This window comes from Rutidosis leptorrhynchoides, chromosome 11 (genome assembly GCF_046630445.1).
Source record: "Rutidosis leptorrhynchoides isolate AG116_Rl617_1_P2 chromosome 11, CSIRO_AGI_Rlap_v1, whole genome shotgun sequence".
Lineage (NCBI taxonomy): Eukaryota > Viridiplantae > Streptophyta > Magnoliopsida > Asterales > Asteraceae > Rutidosis > Rutidosis leptorrhynchoides.
The window spans coordinates 275,259,749-275,276,043 of NC_092343.1; positions in this window are offsets into that span (position 1 = coordinate 275,259,749).

Consider the following 16,295-nt stretch of genomic DNA (forward strand, 5'->3'; position numbering starts at 1 on the left):
GAAGTCGGTAATTGGGGTAAGAAATGAGGTTTTTAGATTGTTACGGGACTGTTGGACATTACGTAACCCTCATCCCTTTGACGACGTTACAACACGCTGTCTTATTAACGGCCATAACGGTTATGTTCCACAAGACCAAGGATGGGAAGTAATCCTAGTAAAACCAGAATGCATGACTTGTTTTTGGACGTATGAATTACGTGTCTTTATTGCCTTTGCTGAACGACTTGTGTACTAGCTAGAATTATCTTCACAACTATCTTGTATCAAAGTTATCGTTTGCTATATTTCATGCTTTATGTAAAATAAGCGGTATTGTAAGTTTGTAAAATATTGTATAAAAGTTTGAACGCGAAATATTATTATAATCAGTTTTTCATATAGAATTGTAGTAGTTGAATTGTATATTAGCTACTAAGTATGAACTTAACGGGTAGGTACTACCCGAATTTAAACTTATAAAATGCTAATATGAAGAAAAAGCTTTTATAAATGAGTTCATATTATGCTACGAAATACTATTAACTACTCTTAATATTTTGTATGATTAACTTGTTCCATTTGACTATTTTGAAGGAAATGGCACCAACTACTCGACACACTGTGAATATGAATGAAGAGGAATTTCGTACTTTTCTAGCTTCAGACATAGCCGCAGTACAGGCTGCGCTACATACCAACAATAACCTTGGATCTAGCAGTACAGGAAATCGTGTAGGATGCACCTACAAAGAATTCACTGCCTGCAAACCTTTGGAATTTGATGGAACTGAAGGACCGATCGGATTGAAACGGTGGACCGAGAAGGTCGAATCGGTGTTTGCCATAAGTAAGTGTAATGAAGAGGACAAAGTGAAGTACGCTACGCATACCTTCACAGGTTCTGCGTTAACATGGTGGAATACCTATCTAGAGCAAGTGGGACAAGATGATGCTTACGCACTACCGTGGTCAGCATTCAAGCACTTGATGAACGAGAAGTACCGTCCCAGAACCGAGGTCAATAAGCTCAAGACAGAACTTAGAGGGTTACGAACCCAAGGATTTGATATTACCACGTACGAAAGACGATTCACAGAATTGTGCCTATTGTATCCGGGAGCGTTCGAAGATGAGGAAGAGAAGATCGACGCGTTTGTGAAAGGATTACCGGAAAGAATCCAAGAAGATATAAGTTCACACGAGCCCGCCTCCATACAACAGGCATGTAGAATGGCTCACAAACTAGTGAACCAGATTGAAGAAAGAATTAAAGAACAGACTGCTGAAGAGACCAATGTGAAGCAAGTCAAAAGAAAGTGGGAGGAAAACGGTGATAAGAATCACCAATACAACAACAACAGCAATTACAACAATAATCGCAACAATTATCCCAACAATCGCAACATCAATCGCAACTACAACAAACGGCCCAACAACAACAACAACAACAACAACAACAACAACAACAACTACAACAATCATCCCAACAACAATAACAACCACAACAACAACAACAACAACAATCAGAAGCAGCTATGCCAAAGGTGTGAAAAGTATCACTCGGGGTTCTGCACCAAATTTTGCAACAAGTGTAACAGAAATGGTCATAGCGCGGCGAAGTGTGAGGTCTACGGACCAGGGGTTGACAAAATGAAAGGAACAAATGTGTCGGAACGAGTAATGGCAGAGCAAGTAGTGTCGGAGCAAGTTATGCCAATGTAGTTTGTTATAAATGTGGAAAACCAGGCCACATTATTAGAAATTTCCCGAACCAGGAGAACACGAATGGACAAGGCCGCGGAAGAGTTTTCAATATTAATGCGGCAGAGGCACAGGAAGACCCGGAGCTTGTTACGGGTACGTTTCTTATTGACAATAAATCTGCCTACGTTTTATTTGATTCGGGTGCGGATAGAAGCTATATGAGTAGAGATTTTTGTGCTAAATTAAGTTGTCCATTGACGCCGTTAGATAGTAAATTTTTACTCGAATTAGCAAATGGTAAATTAATTTCAGCAGATAATATATGTCGGAATCGAGAAATTAAACTGGTTAGCGAAACATTTAAGATTGACTTGATACCCGTAGAGTTAGGGAGTTTTGATGTGATAATCGGTATGGACTGGTTGAAAGAAGTGAAATCAGAGATCGTTTGTTACAAAAATGCAATTCGCATTATACGAGAAAAAGGAAAACCCTTAATGGTGTACGGAGAAAAGGGCAACACGAAGCTACATCTTATTAGTAATTTGAAGGCACAAAAACTAATAAGAAAAGGTTGCTATGCTGTTCTAGCACACGTCGAGAAAGTACAAACTGAAGAAAAGAGCATCAATGATGTTCCCGTCGCAAAAGAATTTCCCGATGTATTTCCGAAAGAATTACCGGGATTACCCCCACATCGATCCGTTGAATTTCAAATAGATCTTGTACCAGGAGCTACACCAATAGCTCGTGCTCCTTACAGACTCGCACCCAGCGAGATGAAAGAACTGCAAAGCCAATTACAAGAACTTTTAGAGCGTGGTTTCATTCGACCAAGCACATCACCGTGGGGAGCTCCTGTTTTGTTTGTCAAGAAGAAAGATGGTACATTCAGGTTGTGTATCGACTACCGAGAGTTGAAAAAACTTACCATCAAGAACCGCTACCCACTACCGAGAATCGACGACTTATTTGATCAACTACAAGGCTCGTCTGTTTATTCAAAGATTGACTTACGTTTCGGGTATCATTAAATGCGGGTGAAAGAAGATGATATTCCAAAGACTGCTTTCAGAACACGTTACGGTCATTACGAGTTTATGGTCATGCCGTTTGGTTTAACTAATGCACCAGCTGTGTTCATGGACCTTATGAACCGAGTGTGCGGACCATACCTTGACAAGTTTGTCATTGTTTTTATTGATGACATACTTATTTACTCAAAGAATGACCAAGAACACGGAGAACATTTGAGAAAGGTGTTAGAAGTATTGAGGAAGGAAGAATTGTACGCTAAATTTTCAAAGTGTGTATTTTGGTTGGAAGAAGTTCAATTCCTCGGTCACATAGTGAACAAAAAAGGTATTAAGGTGGATCCGGCAAAGATAGAAACTGTTGAAAAGTGGGAAACCCCGAAAACTCCAAAACACATACGCCAGTTTTAAGGACTAGCTGGTTACTACAGAAGGTTCATCCGAGACTTTTCCAGAATAGCAAAACCCTTGACTGCATTAACGCATAAAGGGAAGAAATTTGAATGGAAGGATGAACAAGAGAAAGCGTTTCAGTTATTGAGGAAAAAGCTAACTACGGCACCTATATTGTCATTGCCTGAAGGGAATGATGATTTTGGGATTTATTGTGACGCATCAAAGCAAGGTCTCGGTTGTGTATTAATGCAACGAAAGAAGGTGATTGCTTATGCGTCTAGACAATTGAAGATTCACGAGAAAAATTATACGACGCATGATTTGGAATTAGGCACGGTTGTTTTTGCATTAAAGACTTGGAGGCACTACTTATATGGGCTCAAAAGTATTATATATACCGACCACAAAAGTCTTCAACACATATTTAATCAGAAACAACTGAATATGAGGCAGCGTAGGTGGATTGAATTGTTGAATGATTACGACTTTGAGATTCGTTACCACTCAGGGAAGGCAAATGTGGTAGCCGACGCCTTGAGCAGAAAGGACAGAGAACCCATTCGAGTAAAATCTATGAATATAATGATTCACACTAACCTTACTACTCAAATAAAGGAGGCGCAACAAGGAGTTTTAAAAGAGGGAAATTTAAAGGATGAAATACCCAAAGGATCGGAGAAGCATCTTAATATTCGGGAAGACGGAACCCGGTATAGGGCTGAAAGGATTTGGGTACTAAAATTTGGAGATATGAGAGAAATGGTACTTAGAGAAGCTCATAAAACCAGATACTCAATACATCCTGGAACGGGGAAGATGTACAAGGATCTCAAGAAACATTTTTGGTGGCCGGGTATGAAAGCCGATGTTGCTAAATACGTAGGAGAATGTTTGACGTGTTCTAAGGTCAAAGCTGAGCATCAGAAACCATCAGGTCTACTTCAACAACCCGAAATCCCGGAATGGAAATGGGAAAACATTACCATGGATTTCATCACTAAATTGCCAAGGACTGCAAGTGGTTTTGATACTATTTGGGTAATAGTTGATCGTCTCACCAAATCAGCTCACTTCCTGCCAATAAGAGAAGATGACAAGATGGAGAAGTTAGCACGACTGTATTTGAAGGAAGTCGTCTCCAGACATGGAATACCAATCTCTATTATCTCTGATAGGGATGGCAGATTTATTTCAAGATTCTGGCAGACATTACAGCAAGCATTGGGAACTCGTCTAGACATGAGTACTGCCTATCATCCACAAACTGATGGGCAGAGCGAAAGGATGATACAAACACTTGAAGACATGCTACGAGCTTGTGTTATTGATTTCGGAAACAGTTGGGATCGACATCTACCGTTAGCAGAATTTTCCTACAACAACAGCTACCATTCAAGCATTGAGATGGCGCCGTTTGAAGCACTTTATGGTAGAAAGTGCAGGTCTCCGATTTGTTGGAGTGAAGTGGGGGATAGACAGATTACGGGTCCGGAGATAATACAAGAAACTACCGAGAAAATCATCCAAATTCAACAAAGATTGAAAACCGCCCAGAGTCGACAAAAGAGCTACGCGGACAGTAAAAGAAAAGATATAGAGTTTGAAATTGGAGAAATGGTCATGCTTAAGGTTTCACCTTGGAAAGGCGTTGTTCGATTTGGTAAACGGGGGAAACTAAATCCAAGGTACATTGGACCATTCAAGATTATAGATCGTGTCGGACCAGTAGCTTACCAACTGGAGCAACCTAACAACTCGCGGCTGTACATAACACTTTCCACGTCTCAAATTTGAAGAAATATCTTGCTAAAGAAGATCTCACTATTCCGTTGGACGAAATTCAAATCAATGAAAAACTTCAATTCATTGAAGAACCCGTCGAAATAATGGATCGTGAGGTTAAGAGACTTAAACAAAACAAGATACCTATTGTTAAGGTTCGATGGAATGCTCGTAGAGGACCCGAGTTCACCTGGGAGCGTGAAGATCAGATGAAGAAGAAATACCCGCATTTATTTCCAGAAGATACGTCAACACCTCCAACTGCTTAAAATTTCGGGACGAAATTTATTTAACAGGTAGGTACTGTAGTGACCCAAACTTTTCCATGTTTATATATATATTAAATGAAATTGTTATTTACATGATTAAGTGTTTCTAACATGTTAAGCAATCAAACTTGTTAAGACTTGATTAATTGAAATAGGTTTCATATAGACAATTGACCACCCAAGTTGACCGGTGATTCACGAACGTTAAAACTTGTAAAAACTATACGATGACATATATATGGTTATATATATAGTTAACATGATTTTATTATAAGTATGTATCTCATTAGTTATTTTAACAATGAGTTATATACATAAAAATGAGACTATTAATTTAAGAAACTATAAAACGATATATATAACGATTATCGTTATAACAACGTCTTACTAGGTACATATGAATCATATTAAGATATTGATACACTTGGTTAATTATGTTAAATGATAAGTAAATATATTAGTAAGTGTATTAACAATGAAATACATATGTAAAAATAAGACTACTAACTTAATGATTTCGAAACGAGACATATATGTAACGATTATCGTTGTAACGACATTTAACTGTATATATATCATACTAAGATATATTATATATCATAATATCATGATAATATAACAATTTAACATCTCATTTGTTATAATAAACAATGGGTTAACAACATTCAACAAGATCGTTAACCTAAAGGTTTCAAAACAACATTTACATGTAACGACTAACGATGAATTAACGACTCAGTTAAAATGTATATACATGTAGTGTTTTAATATGTATTCATACACTTTTGAAAGACTTCAAGACACTTATCCAAATACTTCTACTTAACAAAAATGCTTACAATTACATCCTCGTTCAGTTTCATCAACAATTCTACTCGTATGCACCCGTATTCGTACTCGTACAATACACAGCTTTTAGATGTATGTACTATTGGTATATACACTCCAATGATCAGCTCTTAGCAGCCCATGTGAGTCACCTAACACATGTGGGAACCATCATTTGGCAACTAGCATGAAATATCTCATAAAATTACAAAAATATGAGTAATCATTCATGACTTATTTACATGAAAATAAAATTACATATCCTTTATATCTAATCCATACACCAACGGGCAAAAATACCTACAAGCACTTTCATTCTTCAATTTTCTTCATCTAATTGATCTCTCAAGTTCTATCTTCAAGTTCTAAGTGTTCTTCATAAATTCCAAAAGTTCTAGTTTCATAAAATCAAGAATACTTCCAAGATTGCAAGTTTACTTCCAAGTTTTCTAAATCCATTCCAAGTAATCATCAAAGATCAAGAAACCTTTGTTACTTACAGTAGGTTATATTTCTAGTACAAGGTAATAATCATATTCAAACTTTAATTCAATTTCTATAACTATAACAATCTTATTTCGAGTGGAAATCTTACTTGAAATTGTTTTCGTGTCATGATTCTGCTTCAAGAACTTTCAAGCCATCCAAGGATCCTTTGAAGCTAGATCTATTTTTCTCATTTCCAGTAGGTTTATCCAAGGAACTTGAGGTAGTAATGATGTTCATAACATCATTCGATTTATACATATAAAGCTATCTTATTCGAAGTTTTAAACTTGTAATCACTAGAACATAGTTTAGTTAATTCTAAACTTGTTCGCAAATAAAAGTTAATCCTTCTAACTTGACTTTTAAAATCAACTAAACACATGTTCTATATCTATATGATATGCTAACTTAATGATTTAAAATCTGGAAACACGAAAAACACCGTAAAACCGGATTTACGCCGTCGTAGTAACACCGCGGGCTGTTTTGGGTTAGTTAATTAAAAACTATGATAAACTTTGATTTAAAAGTTGTTATTCTGAGAAAATGATTTTTATTATGAACATGAAACTATATCCAAAAATTATGGTTAAACTCAAAGTGGAAGTATGTTTTCTAAAATGGTCATCTAGACGTAGTTCTTTCGACTGAAATGACTACCTTTACAAAAACGACTTGTAACTTATTTTTCTGACAATAAACCTATACTTTTTCTGTTTAGATTCATAAAATAGAGTTCAATATGAAACCATAGCAATTTGATTCACTCAAAACGGATTTAAAATGAAGAAGTTATGGGTAAAACAAGATTGGATAATTTTTCTCATTTTAGCTACGTGAAAATTGGTAACAAATCTATTCCAACCATAACTTAATCAACTTGTATTGTATATTATGTAATCTTGAGATACCATAGACATGTATACAATGTTTCGACCTATCATGTCGACACATCTATATATATTTCGGAACAACCATAGATACTCTATATGTGAATGTTGGAGTTAGCTATACAGGGTTGAGGTTGATTCCAAAATATATATAGTTTGAATTGTGATCAATACTGAGATACGTATACACTGGGTCGTAAATATATTTTGAACATACTTTGATATATATGTATATATTGTTATAGGTTCGTGAATCAACCAGTGGCCAAGTCTTACTTCCCGACGAAGTAAAAATCTGTGAAAGTGAGTTATAGTCTCACTTTTAAAATCTAATATTTTTGGGATGAGAATACATGCAGGTTTTATAAATGATTTACAAAATAGACACAAGTACGTGAAACTACATTCTATGGTTGAATTATCGAAATCGAATATGCCCCTTTTTATTAAGTCTGGTAATCTAAGAATTAGGGAACATACACCCTAATTGACGCGAATCCTAAAGATAGATCTATTGGGCCTAACAAACCCCATCCAAAGTACCGGATGCTTTAGTACTTCGAAATTTATATCATATCCGAAGGGTGTCCCGAAATGATGGGGATATTCTTATATATGCATCTTGTTAATGTCGGTTACCAGGTGTTCACCATATGAATGATTTTTATCTCTATGTATGGGATGTGTATTGAAATATGAAATCTTGTGGTCTATTGTTACGATTTGATATATATAGGTTAAACCTATAACTCACCAACATTTTTGTTGACGTTTAAAGCATGTTTATTCTCAGGTGAATACTAAGAGCTTCCGCTGTTGCATACTAAAATAAGGACAAGATTTGGAGTCCATGTTTGTATGATTTTGTGTAAAAACTGCATTCAAGAAACTGATTTCGATGTAACATATTTGTATTGTAAACCATTATGTAATGGTCGTGTGTAAACAGGATATTTTAGATTATCATTATTTGATAATCTACGTAAAGCTTTTTAAACCTTTATTTATGAAATAAAGGTTATGGTTTGTTTTAAAAATGAATGCAGTCTTTGAAAAACGTCTCATATAGAGGTCAAAACCTCGCAACGAAATCAATTAATATGGAACGTTTTTAATCAATAAGAACGGAACATTTCACAAACCATTTGGAATACGCTTATTTACAAGGTGAATCTGAATTACCTGTAATAATATCGTCTTCTCTTACGAAAAATGAAAAATCTTAACTCATTTATGTGCTAAAAGCTTATAAACCAGCTATTGCATGGAAGATTCATGACATTAAAGGTATAAGTCCTTCATATTGCACACATAAAATCCTCTTGGAAGAAGGTCATAAAACATATGTGCAACGCTAACGAAGACTAAATCCTAATATGCAAGATGTTGTTAAGAAAGAAATTATTAAACTGCTAGATGCAGGTTTAATTTATCCAATCTTTGATAATCCATGGGTAAGCCCAGTTCAATGCGTACCTAAGAAGGGTGGCATGACTGTCATCACAAATGAAAAAAATGAGCTTATTCCTACTAGGACTGTAACATGATGGCGTGTCTGTATTGATTATAGAAAATTAAATGACGCCACTAGAAAAGATCACTTTCCCTTACCTTTCATTGATCAAATGTTGGAAAGGTTAGCTGGAAATAGTTACTATTGTTTTCTTGACGGTTTCTCCGGATATTTTCAAATTTCAATTGCACCCGAGGACCAAGAGAAAACCACCTTCACGTGCCCTTATGGTACTTTTGCTTACAAACGCATGCCATTTAGACTTTACAACGCCCCTGCAACCTTTCAAAGGTGCATGATGGCGATTTTTCACTACATGATAGAAGAATGCATGGAAGTTTTCATGGATTACTTTTCAGTCTTCGGTGATACATTTGAATCATGTCTAGTTAATCTTGAATGAATGCTTATTAGATGCGAACAATCAAATCTAGTACTTAATTGGGAGAAATGCCATTTCATGGTAGAGAAGGCATCGTTTTTGGTCATAAAGTTTCAAAGGAAGGAATTGAAGTGGATAGAGCTAAAGTAGATGTAATTGTTAAACTTCCACATCCCACCAATGTAAGAGGAGTTAGGAGTTTTCTAGGGCATGCCAGTTTTTACCGACATTTCATAAAAGATTTTTCTAAAATTGCCACTCCTATGAATAAACTCCTTGAAAAGGATGCTCCATTCATCTTTTCGGATGAATGCATCAAATCTTTTAATATTGTTAAAGAAAACTCACTAATGCGCCGATCATGATAACTCCAAATTAGAATCTACCATTTGAACTCATGTGCGATGCAAGTGATTTCGCAATGGGAGCCGTTTTAGGACAAAGGATTGAAAAACGATTTCAACCTATTTATTATGCTAGTAAGACGTTACAAGGAGCACAAACGAATTACACAACTACTGAAAAAGAACTCCTTGCTATTGTCTTTGCTTTTGACAAATTTCGTTCATATCTCGTTCTAGCTAAAACAGTGGTCTATACCGACCATTCTGCTCTTAGATACCTATTTTCAAAAAAAGATGCTAAACCACGATTAATCCGTTGGATCTTACTCTTACAAGAGTTCGATATTGAAATCCGAGACAAAAAGGGAGCAGAAAATCTCGCAGTTGATCATCTTTCTCGTCTTGAAAATCCTGAATTAGAAGTTCTAAATGAATCAGCTATACAAGATAACTTTCCTGATGAATATCTATTGAAGATCGATTATAATGAAATTCCATTGTTTGCAGACTATGCAAAGTACTTAGTATGTGGATTCCTTGAAAAAGGGTTGTCGTACCAAAAACGAAAGAAATTCTTTAGTGATATAAAAAACTATTTTTGGGAAGATCCACATTTGTTTAAAAGTTGTCCCGATGGAATAATACGCCGATGCATATTCGGAGATGAAGCAAGTCAAATCTTAAACCATTGTCACACAGGACCAACAGGAGGGCATTATGGGCCTCAACTCACAGCAAGAAAAGTTTAAGATGCTAAATTCTATTGGCCTACAATTTTCAAAGACGCACACCTTCTCTGTAAATCCTGTGATGCTTGTCAAAGGGCCAGAAAAATAAGTCAACGTGATGAAATGCCACAAAATGTCATTTAAGTATGTGAAGTATTTGACATTTGGGGTATTGACTTTATGGGTCCATTTCCAAAATCTCATAATAATCTCTACATTCTCGTTGCCATTGATTATGTATCTAAATGGGCAGAAGCACAAGCTCTCCCAACTAACGATGCACGATTGTAGTCAACTTCTTAAAACATCTTTTTGCAAGGTTCGGAACACCGAAAGATTTAATAAGTGATCGGGATACTCATTTTTGTAATAATCAACTTGAGAAAGTTCTCAAAAGATATGGAGTAACTCATAAAATCTCAACCGCTTATCATCCACAAATAAGTGGACAAGTTGAAAATACCAACTGAGCATTAAAACGTATTCTAGAAAAAACCGTAGGATCAAATTCGAAGTAATGGTCCATGAAATTGGTGGATGCACTCTGGGCTTTTAGAACATGATAGGTCAGATCATGTTGAGATTGAGAGAAATGATAAGATAAAGAGAGATTCGGTATATAAGCATGAGACTCGGTATTAGAGAGAATCGGTACAATTACATTCCACAGCTTCTAGAACTCGATTACAATGTAATGGCTATCTAATTAGGACTACTTAGGTTCCTTATATAGCCCTCTTCTAAGGAACCTTCATTTAAGCTTATTTTCACATTAACACTATACAACTTCGGGGTCCTAACAATCTCCCCCTTAGTGTTAAATGTGAACTTTACAACATAATCCTATTTTGAAATCTTGAGAGGTCCAAACGTTAGTTTCCATCGTGTGCCATCTGGTTTCGAAACTTCTACTTAATTTTCTGAAACTTGTTTAGAAAGTTTCCAGACACCCCACGCTTTTCTTGGATCTCCCTCATATAATGGATATTCAATCATTTCCTTGAAATATCTTCTCTTTCTCTGTCCACGAAGTATCTCAAACTGTCTTGTACGAACTCGGAGTTTCAGATGATCTCTTATATGCTTTATGAATTCTCCAAGACCCATTATCATGTCAATGTCATGGAACTTGCTTTGATGAATCTTAAGATACTTCAGTGCAGCCTTAAGTGTTCCATCTGAATTATTGTTCAGCTCTTCAGTACGAATGAACACCTTTTCTTTTTGAGAATTTACAAAAATAAACCCTTCGGGTTCGAATTGCATTTGAAACATCCTCTTATCCTTCAGTCCCTCTGTAAATTGATTCGGACACGTAATTCGAATCTTTTTCCTTTTTGCTTTGAGACCTATTTGAAAATCTTCACGTCTCATCAGTTCAATTGTCTCCATCATGTATCTTTTCACAGCTTCCAAAGCTTGAGCCTTAGCAAAAGGTCGAATGATGATGATACTGAGGTAGTTGTAGATGTGAATGATGTCAAGCATGTCAAGATTATGAAAATCTGCTTCTGTGAACTTGTACTCTTTCTCATCTTCTCTAATAACGTGGAACTGACTGATGACGTCTTTCTTTTCGCTTATCTCTACTCCGACTCGAGTAATATTCAACACTTCTGAAATACGATATTTTCTTTGAAGCCACAAATCATCTTAATCTTTGTTGATATGTTTTCTCCACATAAACTCATACCAATTCCTTTCACTTGCTGGAAGCAATCGTGAACCTATATAAGTAAACCTTTTACTCCTTGGTAATTCATTGATGCGGAAGATCTTGTAAGCATTTTCCTCGATGAATGTGTTTTGTAACGTTATAAAATCATGTTCTACTCCCAACAATAATCTTTGCTCCTGATTCTTAAAGAATATTCCATGATTGTATTTGAATCTGGAATTCACTGTTTCACTTGATGTAGGTGTACCAGAAGTTGAACTTTCATTAGCATTTATTGGATTTGAACTCGATGAGGGTGTAGAATTTGATGAATGACTAGTAGGATTTGTTGCATCATCATCTTCAATATGATCAAAGATCTCATCTTCATTTGGATTAACATAAAGATTGTCTTCATCATCATCAGAAGAATCCATTTCATCATCACTTTCTATTACTGGTTCAGGATTCTCTTCATCTACAATCTCTACATCTTCCGGAATTGAAGATACTGATGATAACTTGCTTAGAATGACAAATCCATCATCATCCGTCACTTCAAGATAGAAATCACTCAAGTTCAAATCCTCATCTACCAGTCCACTATCAGCCTCATTATGAACAATTGGAATTATAACTTGCTCAGGCTCCTTATCATCAATTTCATCATGTGTAGAAACCATTTCTGATTCCATCTGAACTTGTTGAGCTTGTGAAGCTGATGAAGACCTTACACCACCACCCTTAGTTGAAATGTTTACCGTTAGATATTCTCCATCTACTCCTATCTCCCCCTCATGGATATTCTGAGGATTAGAATCGTCATGTTCATCATCACGGTGAGGACTCAACGGAGAAGAGCAGGAATTAAGTGGATATCGAACACGAGCACGAAATAATGCTTGAAGCGAAGTGCGTCGAAGAACATCTACATTGACTCTAGAAAACATACGACTGAAATATTCTTGCTCCAAAGCATCATAGAAAAGTGGTAAACGAGAAGGTGATGGTGGAAAAGTAACAATAGGAACACCAGCAGCAGCAACTGATGAAGGCGATGTCGGTGGAAGTGTTTGAGTTGCCGTGAGGGCAGGTAAGGATGATTGTGCAATATTATTCTTATATGTAGGGCTGTACATACTACTAGTCAGATTCGTGATATCCCCTTCTGATGGAGGTTGGGTAACAACCGGAGTTGTCACCGGCGAAGTTTCTTTCGAAGCATCCGCCTCCATGACTTTGGTCTCATGGGACTCTGACAGAGTAGTAGAACTACCCGTCTGTTTAGTTCTCGTAGAGATATTGCTATCCCCGACTCCTGAAATCATTGATATACCATGAGGTGGAACATCTCTTTCAGTTAAAGACTCTTCCTCCAGACCCTGAGATTCAGAATCCAGAAGAGAAGTGGTTTGAACCAATGGATCACTTTCATGAACCAAGGGAACAGTCTGCTAGAAGTCTGATAAATATCCCGAAGGATTGTCATGTTGACTCATTTCCATGGGACGCGGCAGATCTTCCTCATCAAGATAAGCCGGACCTCGAGACCCTGTTGTACGTTGAAGTACAGGAGGATTTCCAGCCGATACGCAGGGTGCCTTTTCAAGATTTTTCGGCTCCCCTTCGTCCGTTCCGGACTTCAATGATTAAGTTTCCTCAATCGATTGAGTCAACGCAGACTTTACTGCAGAGGAAGACTTTACTTCCTTAGATGCCGAAGCACCTTGCTTAGGATTTATTATTAAGTCCTGTTTAGATTGGATGGGCTTAGTGGTCGTTTTACCATCCGTGCGTTTAGATCTCTTGCCTACCGAAGCTTGTGCTTCATTTAGCGTAGGGCTTACTGTTATTCTTGAATGTGATACAGAGATAGGTGAGGGTGACCTAATTGGCTCTAGGTCTTGGTCTGTATCACCACTGGTTGGAGTAACTGTTTGGCGGACGATGGGTGTCGAAGTCCTAGATCTAGTTACTCGTTGGATTGGCGGAGTCTGAATCATCTCATCAGGCATGTATCGAGTTCTCTTAGGAGAATGTTCAGGAGATGATTCAGATGCTGTTGCTGAAGTGTCACTGCTTACTTCGGGTGTTGTGGAAAGGGTTGGTTCAATCCTAGTTGGACTAGGTTCCCTGATCCTCACGGGTTGAGCTTGGTGTGCTACCCTAGATCGTTTGAGGTTCACCCTAAGTGGAGGATTAGCTGGCCCGGGTGGTTGAACTACAGGTTCCTCTACAACCTCTGGGGCTGGAACCACTGCAGGTTCAACTTGTTCTTGTTGTACCGGGTTCGGAAGAGGTATTCCTACAGCCTGAAAATAAGAACGCATACGAGCGTCTTGGGGTTCAGCTAGCCTCACTAGCCAATTTGGAATTGGCGCAGTGAATTGATTATCAGACACCATAGGGGTGTTCATCTTCAGCTCTCCAAACCTTTTCATTTGTAATCCATGTGTACCTGGTACAAAGATATTTGCATTTCTGCAAGCATTGATAGCATCATGGATAAAGATACAGAAAAACCTTTCGCAAGGGATGTATGAACCCCTTGGCTTTTCAACCTGTGCCTGAACCAAATCCCATATAAGTTCTGCATAATCAGGATTCTCTACTCTTGTGAATGAGTAGAAAAGTTTGAGCATCGGCACAGTTAGGCTATCAGATCCACTTCTTGTCATCAACAAGCATCTGTTGATGATTGAGAAGATCACATACCACCTTGAGTGCAGACATTTCTTCTGAAACTTAGCTGGTGGAACATTGGTAGCTCCAACATAACCAAGATCAAAGACAGAAGTCATCATTTGCTGAGTAGCAGGAAAAGCAGGAGCATTCTGTACAAGAGGAAGTCTGAATATCCTCCTGAAGTCTGCTTTTGTGATACTCCTGAATCCTTGTACTCCTCTCAGCCTAAATTCAAATCTAGCTGGTTCACCCTGTGGATTAGTAGCATTTGGTTGTGTGGCCTCCACAAATCTGATTGATCTGTTAAGAATATCCAAGTCTGTTTCTGGCACACTAACTGTGGAGCTCAGAGCAGGCCATAAAATATGCCTCTCTAGAATTGCAGTCCAATATTTACAGGGAATATTGGTTTCAGAGTTGATAAAGTGATTGTTCGCCATTTAGCTGTATAAATAAGAAATAGAAGACCACAAGATATTTAAAAAAAAGCATATATCTCTATTCTTATTTGCCTTTGAAATCCTTTTTATATTTTTTAAATTTTAAGATTTTTATGGTTTTTCAAATATAAAAGTCTTTTATTCTCAAATATGAACAAATAATTGACAACCATGACATTCATATGATATTCATCTTAGTACAAAATCATCATGCAAAGTCAATTATATAACACAAGGAATCAAAACAACACTTAGTCAATTTCAGCACAATTCAAGCAGATTCGATAGTTATGAAAACTTTAGATTCTGTAACCAAATAAGCTTGAGTTTTCATATCAGAAAAATATAGAATAAACATGTTAAGTGTTTGAAGATAAAAATCAAAAAATTTCAAGGTACCAAATTTTAGACTCGGTATCAAGAAGGAAAACCAGATTCGGTATCTTCAACAATTAACAGAAAGTCACTCAAACATGCATATTCTATCACATATCATGTAATTTCACAACCATGATCAAACAACCATTCAATTACAAGCATATTAACATGTTAATTGTATGAACAAATTCGGTATCAAGATAAGAACACATTCGGTAGATACAGAATCCATCAAATAAGCAATTAAACATGTAATCAGGCTCGGTCAAATGATAGATAAGTCAATTTAACTCAGATTAGACAAGATTTCATGTTGATTTTCCAAATCAATTGAGTTTAATCAAAGATTAATTGAAATCGACTCAGACTCGGTATAATCAACAAGATTTCAAAAATTAAAGATCATAATCCAGTTATTTTGAACTTTTCTGGTTGATAAAAACATAATTATCTCAGATCTACAATAATATATCTTAAACATTGATTAAAATGAACAATTACCAAGAATTTGAAGAAACAGAATGACGGACTCGGTAGAATTAGGCAGATTCGGTATAATCAACAGACTCGGTAGGTAATTAATAACAGTAAGAGTAATGTTTGACTTTGACTCTCCTTTTATAGATACCGAAGGTAAAATACCGAATGGGCTTTACAGAATGGGCCTAATATACCGAATTCAGTCCAATTTTTCAAAACATAAACAATTTAACTCCAAATCTTAACAAATTGATTTTTCCTCTTGAAATCCATTTCAATCTTTTCATGAAAAACAATTCTGAGACAATTTTTTT